Source organism: Triticum aestivum, chromosome 3B, assembly GCF_018294505.1.
Source record: "Triticum aestivum cultivar Chinese Spring chromosome 3B, IWGSC CS RefSeq v2.1, whole genome shotgun sequence".
NCBI classification, from domain to species: domain Eukaryota; kingdom Viridiplantae; phylum Streptophyta; class Magnoliopsida; order Poales; family Poaceae; genus Triticum; species Triticum aestivum.
Genome location: NC_057801.1, coordinates 178,839,808 through 178,856,404, shown reverse-complemented (window position 1 = coordinate 178,856,404; position 16,597 = coordinate 178,839,808).

Sequence of the window (16,597 nt, the reverse complement as noted above, 5' to 3'; positions counted from 1 at the left end):
ATCATTCATTACAAAATTCCCCACACAGGGCGGAACACTATTAAGAAGAATCCCATCAGATTTATTTATAAAGCTAAACTTCGCAATTTCGTGCGCCACCTTATTGGCCTGCCGATTAATTTTCACAATTTTAAAATTATTGAGCATCGTTAATATACTCAAGGCTTCTTTCTTCAGATCAACGAGCAGAGACCTGTCAAGATTCTCATTTGCAAGGAAAGAACGGACAAAGGCACAATAAGTCTCCAAAATAATGGATTGGTGAAGAGTAATACCTATATAAAGGCCTGCGAGACAAGCACGTAGCTCAGCTTCGTTCACGCTGCAACACTGACCCAGAAAGTCCCACAAAGAAATAATAATTCACCAGATGAGTTCCTAACAACCACCCCCACACTGGCCGCACTAATACTCTCCACATAGCTGGCATCAACATTGATCTTAATATAATCATCTGGTGGAGGCTTCCATCCCACCGTTCTTGTGATGTTGCGAAACCTGGTGTAGCACCTCCCACTTTCCCTTTACCTTTGTTACTAGTAACTACCTCAACAGAGTTGTGACCTGGACGTAAAAGAAGACCAATAGTTTACCACGAAAATTGCAGATGCAGCAACGGATTCCTTCCCTTTCCCAAAAATTAAATCATTTCTCAGGTGCCATGCTCGCCAGAACAGAAACAAAACTTGCCCTCTCTGTGGCAAGCTCGAAAGATCCAACAAAATCAATGGCCAATCTGGTCCCGAGAATTTGAACCACTCTTCATCAGGAATATTCCACGATTCTCTCAAGGCCAGTCGCAGTGCACGAGCCTTAGGACAAATAACTAGGGCACGAAACGTGCTTTCTTCTTCTACTCCACAAATAGAGCACATACCTGAAGTAATCTGATGGTGCTTAACTCTATTGGTCTGGACCGCCAAGCTATCGGTCGCGGCCCTCCAAGAAAAAATTCTTATCTTCTGAGGGATATTAGCCTTCCAAATTAAATTCCGGAGTCTCCTTTCTCCACATGGATCACCACTAGATTGACACAATTTATCTAGACTATCCTTCAACTTAAGTGCTAAATTGTACGCACTTTTAACGGAAAATATACCGTTATTCTCATAGTGCCACGCAATAAAATCCCCATCCCCATAAGCGTGAATACGAATCTTAAGAACCTCCTCTGCATCATGGGGATAGAAAAGAAACTTGATCAAATTTCCATCCCATGCCTTTCTCCCACTCAAGAACAAATTAGAGACCCACTTCAATCTAGTATTGTGCCTTTTAGCTGAAATTTTAAGCCAGTGTTCCTGGGTAACCAATTATCCCTCCAAATATTAATGCTAGATCCATCTCCCACCCGCAAAATGACACCATTCTTAAGCAATTCCAGACCATGCATAATACCCTGCCAAGTCACTGATGCAGACTGAGGAAACACTGTATCAAGAATATGTCCATGAGGGTAATACTTTGCCTTCATCAGCTTAGCACACAACGAATCCGGATGAACCAATAACCTCCACGCTTGTTTGGCTAAGAGGGCTTGGTTAAATAATCTGAGATCCCGGAATCCCATACCTCCCTTACCTTTAGACCTAGTCAATTTGTCCCAAGCTAACCAATGTGTTTTTCTTCGATCTTCTTCATCTCCCCACCAAAAATTCATGATAATCTGTGTTAACTCCTCACAAAGGGAAGCCGGGAACTTAAAAATACCCATAGCATACACAGGTAGAGCTTGAATAACTGATTTTATTAAGTCTTCTTTCACCCCACACGAAGGTATTTCTCTATCCAGTCAGAGAGCCTTTTCAAAACCTTATCTTTAGTAGATTGAAACTTACCAGCTTTCATTCTTCCCTCAGGAACTGGAAGTCCAAGATATTTATCTTCGAACCCATCGACCGCAATTTTTAAGATTACCATAATAGCCACTTGATTCTCCAAACTGCACTTTTTCCCAAACATCATGGAACATTTATCATGACTTAATAACTGCCCAGTCCCTTTCTCGTACTTCGTCAGAATATTTTTAATGACAATTGCTTGATCAATGGAGCCTTTGAAAAATAACATACTGTCGTCCGCAAACAACAAGTGGGAAATACCTGGAGCATGTCTATTCAAATGAAACTCCTGAAGAGATCCTCTGGCTGAAGCATCATTAAGCAGCAAAGAAAGTGCCTCAGCAACAAAAAGGAACAAGTACGCAGATAAAGGGTCCCTCTGCCTAAGTCCCCTAGAAGGTGAAAAAGACTCCAGCAACTGTCCATTGAAGCGTACGGCAAATTTCACCGATGTAACACACGACATAGTCCAATTTATCCACCTCGGCGCCAAACCCAAAGCCCCCATCATACATTGCAAGAAATGCCAGTCTACACGATCATAAGCTTTCGCCAAATCCAACTTATACGCATAAAATTCCCCTCTTAAATCTCTAAGCGTACTCAAAAAATGCATACATTCAAAGGCTATGAGAGCATTGTCAGAAATTAATCTTCCCGGAATAAACGCACTTTGAGTAGGGGAAATCATACCATTAAGGAGCGGCCTCAGTCTGTTAACAAGGCATTTGGAAATAATCTTGTAGATAACATTGCACAAACTGATCGGACTGAAATCCTTAATAGACTCGGGGTTCTTAATTTTCGGGATGAAAACAATAGTTGTGTTATTAATCCCCTCAGGCATAACTCCAGAAATAAAAAACTGTTGGACAGCCTTAATAATATCCTCCTTGATCAAACCCCAATTCCGCTGGAAAAACCTTGCAGGAAAACCATCCGGCCCCGGAGCCTTTAACGGCCCCATTTGGAAAAGCGCATCACTAATCTCTTGATCCGTAAAAGGTTTGCAAAGCTCCTCATTCATATCATCAGAGACAAGGGGATTGACCAGCGAAATAATATGGGACGGGTCAACTGAATCATCACATGAGTAAAGTTGTTTAAAGAATGAGTTAGTGATACCTTTCATCTCCTCCAAATTTTCCGTGAGGCACCCATCCTCCTTCCTTAGAGCAGAAATATGATTTTTCTTTGATCTCCAGGAAGCCTTCCTCTGAAAATAATTAGTATTACGGTCTCCTCCTCTTATCTTGTCCAACCGAGATCTTTGCTTCCAAAGCATTTCTTCCTTTATAAGAAGTTCATCCATCTCTGCAAGTATTTTCTTCCTTTCCAAACCTGCAGAATGATCATTCCTGCTAAACAAAATTTTTAGTCTTTTACGAGCCCACTCCAGTTTCTTTGGCAGATACCCAATATGAACGCGACCCCACCCATGAAGAGATTTCATTAGTTTGTCTAGCTTATTCGCAACATCACCAAGATCATTAATATTAGAATCTCTATTCCAGCAAGCACTAATCTGATCATCCAAAGCCGCACCTTCCCTCTCCCAATAAGATTCATATTTCAACTGTTTAACAAAAGTGCCAACTTTGGGAGAACCCAACAACTCAATAAAAATAGGGACAATGATCAGACCTGGAGCTTATAATATGGGATACCTTACATCGAGGGAACATAGAAGACCAAAGCGGGCAAGCCACCGCACGATCAAGCCGTACCTTAACATTCTTGAACCCATCTTGCTTATTATCATACGTCCAAGGCACACCATGAAAACCCAAGTCATATAGATTACATTCGGATAGGGCTTCCCTAAAATTAGCCATAAGCCTAATAGACCTCTTGTGGCGAGAGAAATGCTCATTTTGCCACATAGCTTCATTAAAATCTCCCACCATAAACCAAGCTCCTACACCAAGAGGTTTTAACCGTCTCAAGAGATCCCACATAACGTACCTTTGGCTCGCCTTAGGCTCACCGTAAATGAAAGTGCACCTCCACTTTGTTCCATCTCCCTTGCCGACATACATATCAATAAAATGATCCCCATATTTGTTCAGCTCACAAGAGTAGGCCTCATCCCAAAACACAGCTAGTCCTCCACCTTTACCATGGCCAGAAACAGTAAACACATTATTCATACCCAACATGTAGCGCAAACTCTCAACATACTCTTTATTTTTTCTTGTTTCAGATAAAAAGATAACATTGGGTCTGTGCATCTTAGAGAGGCACACCAACTCTTGAACTGTATGAGGCTGACCCAAGCCTCGGCAGTTCCAACTCAACATTTTCATGGCTCCTGACAAGCGTCCTCTGTGCCCGTCAGGTCACCGGCAGCCCCAAGGCCGGTAGCTCCCTTTGTTGCATCCCCATCCTCTTTTTCCTCACCCACTGATTCCCTCCTCCTATCCCCAGCATCCTCCTCTCTTCCCTCCCTTTCCTCAGTTACATGAACAATAGACCCATCTACACCAACTACAGCCTCAACCCTCTCAGTACAGACTCTTTTACAAGAAACAGTTCTATCATTTGCACTCTTATACTCTAAGCTCTCAGAACTAGTGCTATCCATACTAAACACTAAATTTTGATCATCAGAAAGACTCCTTTTGCTACCAGCCGTGCTCTCCAGGATGGCTGCAAAGGCACCCTTGCGACTGGACATTTCACTGCCACTGTTTGGGGGCGAAGGGACCCAAAACTTCACATGCTTGGCACACACGCCTTGAACGGCAGTGCGCTCCAGTTGCTCATCTCTGTACAACCTTTTCCATCGGCCCCGAATAGATTCAGCAGCCACCCCTTTAGCATGGGTGCTCATGTTGATGGAGCTAGCACCCACGCCATTAGTGCCCTGCACCTCCACCGAATCTCCGTGGCTGACTAAAGGAGCACCGTCAGTATCTTCCATGTGCCGCAACTCAGCAGCAGCAGCAGGGGTCTCGGGAGCACTCAAGACGATGGAGGGAGTGCCCCTCTTAACCCCTACAGCAGCCTGATCCAGCCCGTCTTCCATGCCAGACGCAATTTTCATCTCCGCGTCATGGAGGGAGAGGCCCCCGGCCGCCAGCGTCTCCTTCCCACAAGTCTGCATACCAACAGAAGAGGGGAACAAAGGCGCCGCGGCGACCGAAAGCTTCTGGACACCTGTGGTCACCGCCTTGATCATCTTCTCTGGGAGCTTGGGCCTGCCCGCCGCCTCCGCCTCTCCAGGGGCCACCGACAGCCCTCCATATTGGAGGAGAGGCTCGGACGAAGCCCCCGAAGCGTGCAAATCCCTCGGGTGTGCTGGAGCCTTGAGGTCGATGGAGAAATTCTTCTTCCACAGCTCACTAGGGAGTCCACAGAACTTAGCCGTAGTGTGCCCCACGATGCCACAGCACAAACAAAAATTAGGCAGCTTTTCATATTTAACTGGAAAGTAAATCTTTTTAGTGCCCCCTGCGTCGGTTGTGTCGATGAACTTCCTCACTGGCTCGACCACCTGATGCTCGACGCGGACGCGAATGTACTCATCGACGATCTTTTTGTTCTTGTGTGACACCGCAATGACGGTGCCGAGCTTGTCGCCTAGAGTCCATCCCATTTCCACGGTCTTGATTGGAACCGGCAACCCATGGATTTGCACCCAAATTCTGAAAGAATCCAGGGGAACATCCACGGGGTCACCGCTTCCATCATACGCCGCGAGCATGACGGCATCATTCCTGTAGTGCCATGGTCCAGCTTGCAGCACATGACGTTGGTCTCCCTCCTCCGAGAAGGTGATGACGAACCGACCATCTTCGCTTTTGACCCTCTGGGCCGCCGCCTCGCCGCGCAGCCACCAAGGCCCTTTCAGCTCGTTGACGACTGCCTGGGGGTCAGCCAGGTACGGTGAAAGTACCCGGCCCACCACCAGCTTGTCCGCCACAGCCCGCAAAGCCGCCTCCATGTCGATGACGATCGGCTTGTCGATGATCAGTTTGGCCTTGCTGTTCCTACGGAGGGTATGGGGCGTCGTCGTCGTGGCAGCGAAACCAATGGAGGTCCTCGGAGTAGCCAGAACCAGGCCACTCGGCCCCCCTACAGCGGCCTTGCCTTTCATCAGGGGAGGCGAGGCAGTGGTTGCCCATGACTCATTTGGATGTCAAGCTACAATGTATCTACTTCTGGACGATTTTTAGTAGTACTCCCTCCGTCCGGAATTACTTGTCATCAAAATGGATGAAAATGGATGTATCTAGAACTAAAATACATTTAGATACATCCATTTCAATGACAAGTATTTCCGGACGGAGGGAGTATTTGGCACCGTAGAAAAGATAAAACATATGCCCAACATTACATATTTATTAAGTGAAACCTCATTTTCTGTGTGTAAAATTATAATATTTCTAGCTACACAAAATGATCAAAGAAACACCAAACGTATGCTATATTGATCTCTCTTCGCTGGTTCCTTTTCACATGTTACAGATGGAAACGTGATAGTTGTAGGTTTGTTTTTTACTGCCTTGGCCTTTTTATGTACGGTGAGAATTGTTTCAGATCCATAATAAAGAAACATAATATATTGTTAATTATTGTTATTTTTATTAAATGGGCTCATTAGAACTTGGGTGTTAGAAATCAGAAATAATTTCCCGTGGGTTGCAACCTGCCTTACTCCCTCTAGTGAGTGAAATCTGATTTAAACCTTGAGTTTGTAGAGCTCGCCTGAGATGAACCCTCACCTTTAAATCCCTGAAGTCCGTACCTTGTACTTTGTCATCCCGGTCGTTTTTAACCTTAAGATAATATCTAAATAGGAAAAGGGCCGGGATTGGTGGATTAAGCAAAACATGTGTGTGTGGTCTACTTGTCAGTCAGAGTCTCAGAGAAATAAAGTGTGAGGCCCACTTCTCAGCAGGAGAAATAAATAGCAAGATGAAAATCGGAAGAATAGGATACGGACCAGCGAGCAAGATCGAGCTCTGCACCTGTTAACCATCCCATCAGGAGTATATGATTAGCGCCTTCTCATTGATTGACTAGGAGCAGTTGCGGGACGGCGTACTCGACGACTGTAGGCAAGAGCGGGCAAGCATGGATGCACGACGGTGTACTCGACGGCTTTAGGCAGGAGCGAGCGAATGAACGCGGGTGCACGACGGCGTAGCCGACGTCGAGCAGGCAGGACGTCGGCCTTGGATATGGTGTTGAGCCCATGTGCACGACACTGGCCTTGAACGCAACGGCCTCGGAGGCGAGAGCATGCTGGTCGTCGCTCTGGCGTCCCGTCCTCGGCTAGCTGCGCACGCCGTCCACGAACTCCCGTTCAACAAGAATATCCATGTTTCGGTACCTAGGCAAATCATGGGACGAACTGGCCGCCTGTGGCGCGATGACTCTGAGTTGACCCTGCAGCCGACGCGGTGGCGCCCCGCTACAGAGAAGAACACTTTTACTTGTAGTACAGCTCGCCTAGCATCCATTAATCCATGCAAATAAAAAAATATGCATGCATGCGGAGTATGCAACCCAAGCTAAGTTATCTGCAACCCAAGCTAAGTCAGCAATCCCAGCATTTCCATGCCACATCATCAAATTCCCTCCTAAAAGAGTGTCAAGGTTGGAAACGACCGGGATTACGAAGTATAGGGTATAGATTTCAGGGATTTGAAGGTGAGGGTTCATCTCCGACGAGCTCTACAAATTTAAGGTTTAAATCAGACCTCACTCCCCTCTAGTCATGTTTACGGGGTCAGCGCGGGTTTTTAAGTCCTCGGTTTGACTAACAAAATATGTATTACATATAATCCAAAGCATACTACACAACAAACGTATTCATGTTGGAATAAAATTTCTAAAAATATGATTTTTGTTAGTCAAATTGAGGACCTAGGAAGACCCGCACACCCAATACACCCTAACCAGAGGAACTACACAACATTAGTTTTTTGACCAGTTTTCCATTACTCAGCATAAAAAAGAGTGTATTTTCTTATGTCGGTCACCAGTGGCCGAGCTACTTCAAGGCTATATGGGCCATGGACCGCCTAACTTTTTAGCATTTGCTCCTAATACAGTCAGCCCATGGGACTAGAAAAGTCAGCTAAGAGCATTCTTTTGCACCGTGGCCCGCCCAATTGTTTCCTGCCAGCTCCGCCATTGTCGGTCACAGAAGGCTTCTCCATGATTTTGGTAGTTCATAGAGTGGCTCAAGGACGTTGTTGAGAAGAATGGGTAATACTTGAAAAGTGTGCATCCCATATTCTCTCTCATCTTTATTTTTCTTTTCGACCTTTCAAAATTGCAAAGTAATTCATAGATGTAAGTCATGGTATATAATATGCATTCACAAAAAGTCATAACAAATATAAGGTCTTGTTACATGTCCAAAAAAGACAGATTTATATCATGTGCATTGCTATTTAACTGAGCACTATTCATTTGAATCTTGTCTTTTTTGTCTAGGGCACAAAATGATGAGAGAGAATATGGGTTGCACCGGAAACTAGTTGCACAAAGTCAGAACGCCTCCCAAGGTGACGTCAGCTCGCTCCCCTCTTGTGTCACTCTCGTCGGAGACTCGGGAGGAACCCTAACCGCCACCAAAGCAGGCCCCTCCCTTCCTCCTCCTCCTCCCGCCGCCGGAGAGCGTTGCCGGGCAAAGCCAGCGCGGCACCGGCAGCAGCGGGGACGGCTATCCTTCTCTTGCTCGGGAGGCGCAGCGCGTGGATGCTCCACTAGCGACGGGGGATCGCGTGTGGCCTGGGGCGCGCGCTGGTGGCGGTGGCGCTAGGAGGCGGTGCGGTGGCATGGGTGGCGATGGTCCAGGTTAGCCGCGGTCAATCTGGGCGGGGGAGCTCCATGTCCAGATCTGGCTCCCCTTTGTGCAGCGGCTCACCTTCTCTGTCGGTGATTGATATCTACTACACAACCTTCTTCTTGTAGACGTTGTTGGGCCTGCAAGTGCACAGGTTTGTAGGACAGTAGCAAATTTCCCTCAAGTGGATGACCTAAGGTTTATCAATCCGTAGGAGGCGTAGGATGAAAATGGTCTCTCTCAAACAACCCTGCAACCAAATAACAAAGAGTCTCTTGTGTCCCCAACACACCCAATACAATGGTAAATTGTATAGGTGCACTAGTTCGGCGAAGAGATGGTGATACAAGTGCAAAATAGATAGTAGATAAAGGTTTTTGTAATCTGAAATAATAAAAACAGCAAGGTAACTAATGATAAAAGTGAGCGTAAACGGTATTGCAATGATAGGAAACAAGGCCTAGGGTTCATACTTTCACTAGTGTAAGTTCTCTCAACAATAATAACATAGATAGATCATATAACAAGCCCTCAACATGCAACAAAGAGTCACTCCGAAGCCACTAATAGCAGAGAACAAACGTAGAGATTATGGTAGGGTACGAAACCACCTCAAAGTTATTTTTTCAGATCAATCTATAAAAGAGTTCGTACTAGAATAACACCTTAAGACACAAATCAACCAAAACCCTAATGTCACCTAGATACTCCATTGTCACCTCAAGTATCCGTGGGCATGATTATACGATATGCATCACACAATCTCAGATTCATCCAACCAACATAAAAGTACTTCAAAGAGTGCCCCAAAGTTTCTACCGGAGAGTCAAGAACGTGTGCCAACCCCTATGCATAGGTTACCAATGTCACGAAACCCGCAAGTTGATCACCAAAACATACATCAAGTGGCACATGATATCCCATTGTCACCACAGATAATCACGGCAAGACATACATCAAGTGTTCTCATAAAAGACTCAATACGATAAGATAACTTCAAAGGGGAAACTCAATTCATCACAAGAGAGTAGAGGGGGAGAAACATCATAAGATCCAACTACAATAGCAAAGCTCGGGATACATCAAGATCATGCCATAGAGGGAACACGAGAGAGAACACGAGAGAGAGAGAGAGATCAAACACATAGCTACTGGTACATACCCTCAGCCCCGAGGGTGAACTACTCCCTCCTCGTCATGGATAGCGCCGGGATGATGAAGATGGCCACCGGTGATGGGATCCCCCTCCGGCAGGGTGCCAGGAAGGGCTCTCGAGATGTTTTTGGTGGCCACAGAGGCTTGCGGCAGCGGAACTCCTGATCTATCTTCTGTTCTGGAAGTTTTACGATACGTAGGTATATATGGGTGCAGGGAGTACGTCGGTGGAGCTACGGGGGCCCCACGAGGTAGGGGTGCGCCCCCCACCCTCATGAGCACCTCCCGTATCTTCTGAGGTGGGGTCCAAGTCCATCAGGTGGGTTTCCTTCCAAAAATAACTTCTCCAGTTGATTTCATTCCGTTTTGACTCCGTCTGATATTCCTTTTCCTCAAAACACTGAAATGGGCATAAAACAGCAAATCTGGGCTGGGCCTTTGGTTAATAGGTTAGTCCCAAAAATAATATAAAAGTGGATAATAAAGCCCAATATTGCCCAAAACAGTAGATAATATAGCATGGAGCAATCAAAAATTATAGATACGTTGGAGACGTATCAAGCATCCCAAGCTTAATTCCTGCTCGTCCTCGAGTAGGTAAATGATAAAAAAAGAATTTTTGATGCGGAGTGCTACTTGGCACAATTTCAATGTAATTCTTCTTACTTGTGATATGAATATTCAGATCCGAAAGATTCAAGACAAAAGTTCATATTGACATAAAAATAATAATACTTCAAGCATACTAATAAAGCAATCATGTCTTCTCAAAATAACATGGCAAAAGAAAGTTCATCCCTACAAAATCATATAGTTAGGCCATGCTTCATTTTCGTCACACAAAGATGTCCCCAACTTCTATACCCCCGATGACAAGCCAAGCAATTGTTTCATACTTAAATAATCTCAAACTTTTTCAACCTTCACGCAATACATGAGCATGAGCCATGGATATAGCACTATGGGTGGAATAGAATATGATGATGGGGGTTGTGTGGAGAAGACAAAAAAGGAGAAAGTCTCATATTGATGAGGATAATCAATGGGCTATGGAGATGCCCATTAATTGATGTCAACATGAGGAGTAGGGATTGCCATGCAATGGATGCACTAGAGCTATGAATGCTCAACAAAAGAAAACTAGTGGGTGTGCATCCAACTCGCTTGCTCATGAAGACCTAGGGCATTTGAGGAAGCCCATCGTAGGAATATACAAGCCAAGTTCTATAATGAAAAATTCCCACTAGTATAAAAAGACAACTTATGAGACTCACTACATGAAGAACAAGGTGCTACTTTGAAGCACAATATATGAGACTCACTACATGAAGAACAAGGTGCTACTTTGAAGCACAAGTGTGGAAAAAGAGATAGTAGCATTGCCCTTTTTATTTATTTTCTTCTTTTTCTTCTTTTTTTTGGGCCTTTTTTTGGCCTTTCTTCTTTTTTCCTTTTTTTTCTTTTTGGGCAATGCTCTAATAATGATGATCATCACACTTCTATTGATTACAACATAAGTATTACAACTCGAAACTTAGAACAAGATATGACTCTATATGAATGCCTCCGACGGTGTACCGGGATGGTGCAATGAATCAAGAGTGACATGTATGAAAAATAATGCATGGTGGCTTTGCCACAAATACGATGTCAACTACATGATCATGCAATGGCAATATGACAAAAGTAATGTATGTCATGAATATGATGATGGAAGTTGCATGGCAATATATCTCGGAATGGCTATGGAAATGCCATGATAGGTAGGTATGGTGGCTGTTTTGAGGAAGATATAAGGAGGTTTATGTGTGATAGAGTGTATCGTATCACGAGGTTTGGATGCACTGGCAAAGTTTGCACCAACTCTCAAGGTGAGAAAGGGCAATGCACGGTACCGAAGAGGCTAGCAAAGGCGGAAAGGTAAAAGTGTGTATAATCCATGGACTCAACATTAGTCAAAAGAACTCATATACTTATTGCAAAAATTTAGAAATCATCAAAACCAAGTACTACGCGCATGCTCCTAGGGGGATAGATTGGTAGGAAAAGACAATCGCTCGTCCCCGACCGCCACTCATAAGGATGCACAAGCCAGGTACACTTCATGTTTCAAATTTGGTACACAACTTTAACCATACGTGCATGCTACGGGACTTGCTAACTTCAACACAAGCATTCTTTAAATTCATAATCACCCAACTAGCATGACTCTAATATCACCATCTTCATATCTCAAAACAATTATCAAGCATCAAACTTTTCTTAGTATTCAACACACTCATAAGAAAGTTTCACATATCTTGGATACCAAGTATATTAATATTAAGAAAATTACCATGCTATGTAAGACTCTCAAAATAATCTGAGTGAAGCATGCGAGATCAATAGTTTCTATAAAACGAATCCACCAACGTGCTCTAAAAGATATAAGTGGAGTACTAGAGCAAATGACAAACTACTCCGAAAGATGTAAGTGAAGATCAATGAGTAGTCGAATAATTATGCAACTATGTGAAGACTCTCCCATTTAATAATTTCATATCTTGATACTTTATTCAAAAAGCAAGCAAAGCTAAAGAAAACTACATTGCAAGGATAGCACAACTCATGTGAAGAAGCAAAAACTTAGGCTCAACCGATACTAACCGATAGTTGTTGAAGAAGAAAGGTGGGATGCCTACCGGGGCATCCCCAAGCTTAGATGCTTGAGACTTCTTGAAATATTATCTTGGGGTGCCTTGGGAATCCCCAAGCTTGATCTTTTGTGTCTCCTTAATTCCTCTCATATCATGGTTTCTCTTTTTATCAAAAGCTTCATTCACAACAAACTCAACAAGAACTCGTGAGATAGGTTAGTATAAACCAATGCAAAACCTTATCATTTTCTACTGTAACAAATCACTAAAATTATTATTCAACATTGAATACTAAATGCCTCTGCATATTTAATACTCCTATCCTCAAATAGAATCATTAAACAAACAAACATATGCAAACAATGCAAACATAACAGCAATCTGCCAAAACAGTACAGTCTGTAAAGAATGCAGGAGTATCAATACTTCCCTAACTCCAAAAATTATGAACTAAAATTACCACTGTAGTAAATTTATCATATCTCATTATGAAAAAAGTTTCATCATTATATCATGCTCTGACTTTTCTAGGGAATTTTTGCAACAGCGGTAAACTTTCTGTTTTCAAACAGCAACATGCATACTAGCAAAATAAGCATGGCAATGGCTATCCTTGACTTCTTTATTGAAACTAAAGATGCAAAACATTAATCTAAATAACAGAAAGCAAATACTAACAAAATAAAATGATGCTCCAAGCAAAACACATATCATGTGGTGAATAAAAATATAGCTCCAAGTAAAGTTACCGATGGATGAAGACGAAAGAGGGGATGCCTTCCGGGGCATCCCCAAGCTTAGGCTCTTGGTTGTCCTTGAATATTACCTTGGGGTGCCTTGGGCATCCCCAAGCGTAGGCTCTTTGCCACTCCTTATTCCATAGTCCATCGAATCTTTACCCAAAACTTGAAAACTTCACAACACAAAACTCAACAGAAAACTCGTAAGCTTCGTTAGTATAAGAAAATAAAACAACCACTTAGGTACTGTAATAAACTCATTCTAAATTCATATTAGTGTAATATCTACTGTATTCTAACTTATCTATGGTTCATACCCTCCGATACTACTCATAGATTCGTCAAAATAAGCAAACAACGCATAGAAAACAGAATCTGTCAAAAACAGAACAGTCTGTAGTAATATGTATCAAACGTATACTTCTGGAACTCCAAAAATCCTACCAAATTAGGAAGTCCTAAGCGATTCGTGTACCAATCCATAGAAAAACTAATCAGATCAGAAGCACGTTTATGTGAATTAACAAAACTAATTTACTGGGTGCAAAAGTTTCTGATTTTCAGCAGGATCAACACAACTATCACCGTAAGCCATCCTAAAGGTCTTACTTGGCACTTTATTGAAACAAAAGCTATAAAAAATGATTACTACAGTAGCATAATCATGTGGACACACAAAAATAGTAAGGATAAATATTGGGTTGTCTCCCAACAAGCGCTTTTCTTTAATGCCTTTCTAGCTAGGCATGATGACGACAATGATGCTCACATAAAAGATAAGAAGTGAAATATAATGGGAGCATCATGAAGCATATGACTAGCACATTTAAGCCTAACCCACTTCCTATGCATAGGGATTTTGTGAACAAACAACTTATGAGAACAATAATCAACAAACATAGGAAGGTAAAACAAGCATAGCTTCAAGATTTTAAACACATAGAGAGGAAACTTGATATTATTGCAATTCCTACAAGCATATATTCCTCCCTCATAATAATGTTCAGTAGCATCATGAATGAATTCAACAATATAACCAACACCTAAAGCATTCTTTTCATGATCTACTTGCATAGAAAATTCACTACTCTACACATAAGCAAAATTCTTCTCATGAATTATAGTGGGAGTATCATAAGAGACTTGAACACTAAAAATTGTTTCCACATTAAAAGAGTACTGTTCAGAAAAAGGGTAACCATAATCATGACAAGATTTGTAAATATAATCATCACTACTTTTTATAGCATAAGTTTCATCACAATAATTATCATAGATAGGAGGCATGCTTTCATCATAGTAAATTTGCTCATCAAAGCTTGGGGGACAAAAAATATCATCTTCATCAAACATAGCTTCCCCAAGCTTGTGGCTTTGCATATCATTAGCATCACGGATATTCAAGGAATTCATACTAACAACATTGAAATCATGCTCATCATTCACATATTTTATGCCAAGCATTCTATGTAATTCTACTTCTAGTACTTGAGCACAATTTTCCTTTCCATCATACTCACGAAAGACATTAAAAAGATAAAGCATATGAGGCATCCTTAATTCTAATTTTTTTGTAGTTTTCTTTTATAAACTAGACTAGTGCTAAAACAAGAAACAAAAAGATTCGATTGCAAGCTCTAAAGATATACCTTCAAGCACTCACCTCCCCGGCAACGACGCCAGAAAAGAGCTTAGTTGACGGGGTGTGAGTGAGTGCCTTTTACCTAGCCTCCCCGGCAACAACGCCAGAAAAAAGCTTGATGTCTACTACACAACCTTCTTCTTGTAGACGTTGTTGGGCCTGCAAGTGCACAGGTTTGTAGGACAGTAGCAAATTTCCCTCAAGTGGATGACCTAAGGTTTATCAATCCGTAGGAGGCGTAGGATGAAGATGGTCTCTCTCAAACAACCCTGCAACCAAATAACAAAGAGTCTCTTGTGTCCCCAACACAACCAATACAATGGTAAATTGTATAGGTGCACTTGTTCGGTGAAGAGATGGTGATACAAGTGCAAAATAGATAGTAGATAAAGGTTTTTGTAATCTGAAATAATAAAAACAGCAAGGTAACTAATGATAAAAGTGAGCGTAAACGGTATTGCAATGATAGGAAACAAGGCCTAGGGTTCATACTTTCACTAGTGCAAGTTCTCTCAACAATAATAACATAGATAGATCATATAACAAGCCCTCAACATGCAACAAAGAGTCACTCCGAAGCCACTAATAGCGGAGAACAAACATAGAGATTATGGTAGGGTACGAAACCACCTCAAAGTTATTCTTTCGGATCAATCTATAAAAGAGTTTGTACTAGAATAACACCTTAAGACACAAATCAACCAAAACCCTAATGTCACCTAGATACTCCATTGTCACCTCAAGTATCCGTGGGCATGATTATACGATATGCATCACACAATCTCAGATTCATCCAACCAACATAAAAGTACTTCAAAGAGTGCCCCAAAGTTTCTACCAGAGAGTCAAGAACGTGTGCCAACCCCTATGCATAGTTTTCCAATGTCACGAAACCCGCAAGTTGATCACCAAAACATACATCAAGTGGCACATGATATCCCATTGTCACCACAGATAATCACGGCAAGACATACATCAAGTGTTCTCATAAAAGACTCAATCCGATAAGATAACTTCAAAGGGGAAACTCAATTCATCACAAGAGAGTAGAGGGGGAGAAACATCATAAGATCCAACTACAATAGCAAAGCTCGGGATACATCAAGATCATGCCATAGAGGGAACACGAGAGAGAACACGAGAGAGAGAGAGATCAAACACATAGCTACTGGTACATACCCTCAGACCCGAGGGTGAACTACTCCCTCTTCGTCATGGATAGCACCGGGATGATGTAGATGGCCACCGGTGATGGGATCCCCCTCCGGCAGCGTGCCAGGAAGGGCTCCGGAGAGGTTTTTGGTGGCTACAGAGGCTTGCGGCGGCGGAACTCCCGATCTATCTTCTGTTGTGCAAGTTTTACGATATGTAGGTATATATGGGTGCAGGGAGTACGTCGGTGGAGCTACGGGGGCCCCACGAGGTAGGGGGCACGCCCTAGGGGGTGGGCGCGCCCCCCACCCTCGTGAGCACCTCCCGTATCTTCTGACGTGGGGTCCAAGTCCATCAGGTGGGTTTCCTTCCAAAAATAACTTCTCCAGTTGATTTCGTTCCGTTTTGACTCCATCTGATATTCCTTTTCCTCGACACACTGAAATAGGCATAAAACATCAAATCTGGGCTGGGCCTCCGGTTAATAGGTTAGTCCCAAAAATAATATAAAAGTGGATAATAAAGCCCAATATTCCCCAAAACAGTAGATAATATAGCTTGGAGCAATCAAAAATTATAGATACGTTGGAGACGTATCAGTGATGAGGATACAGACCTGGGGTAGGGTC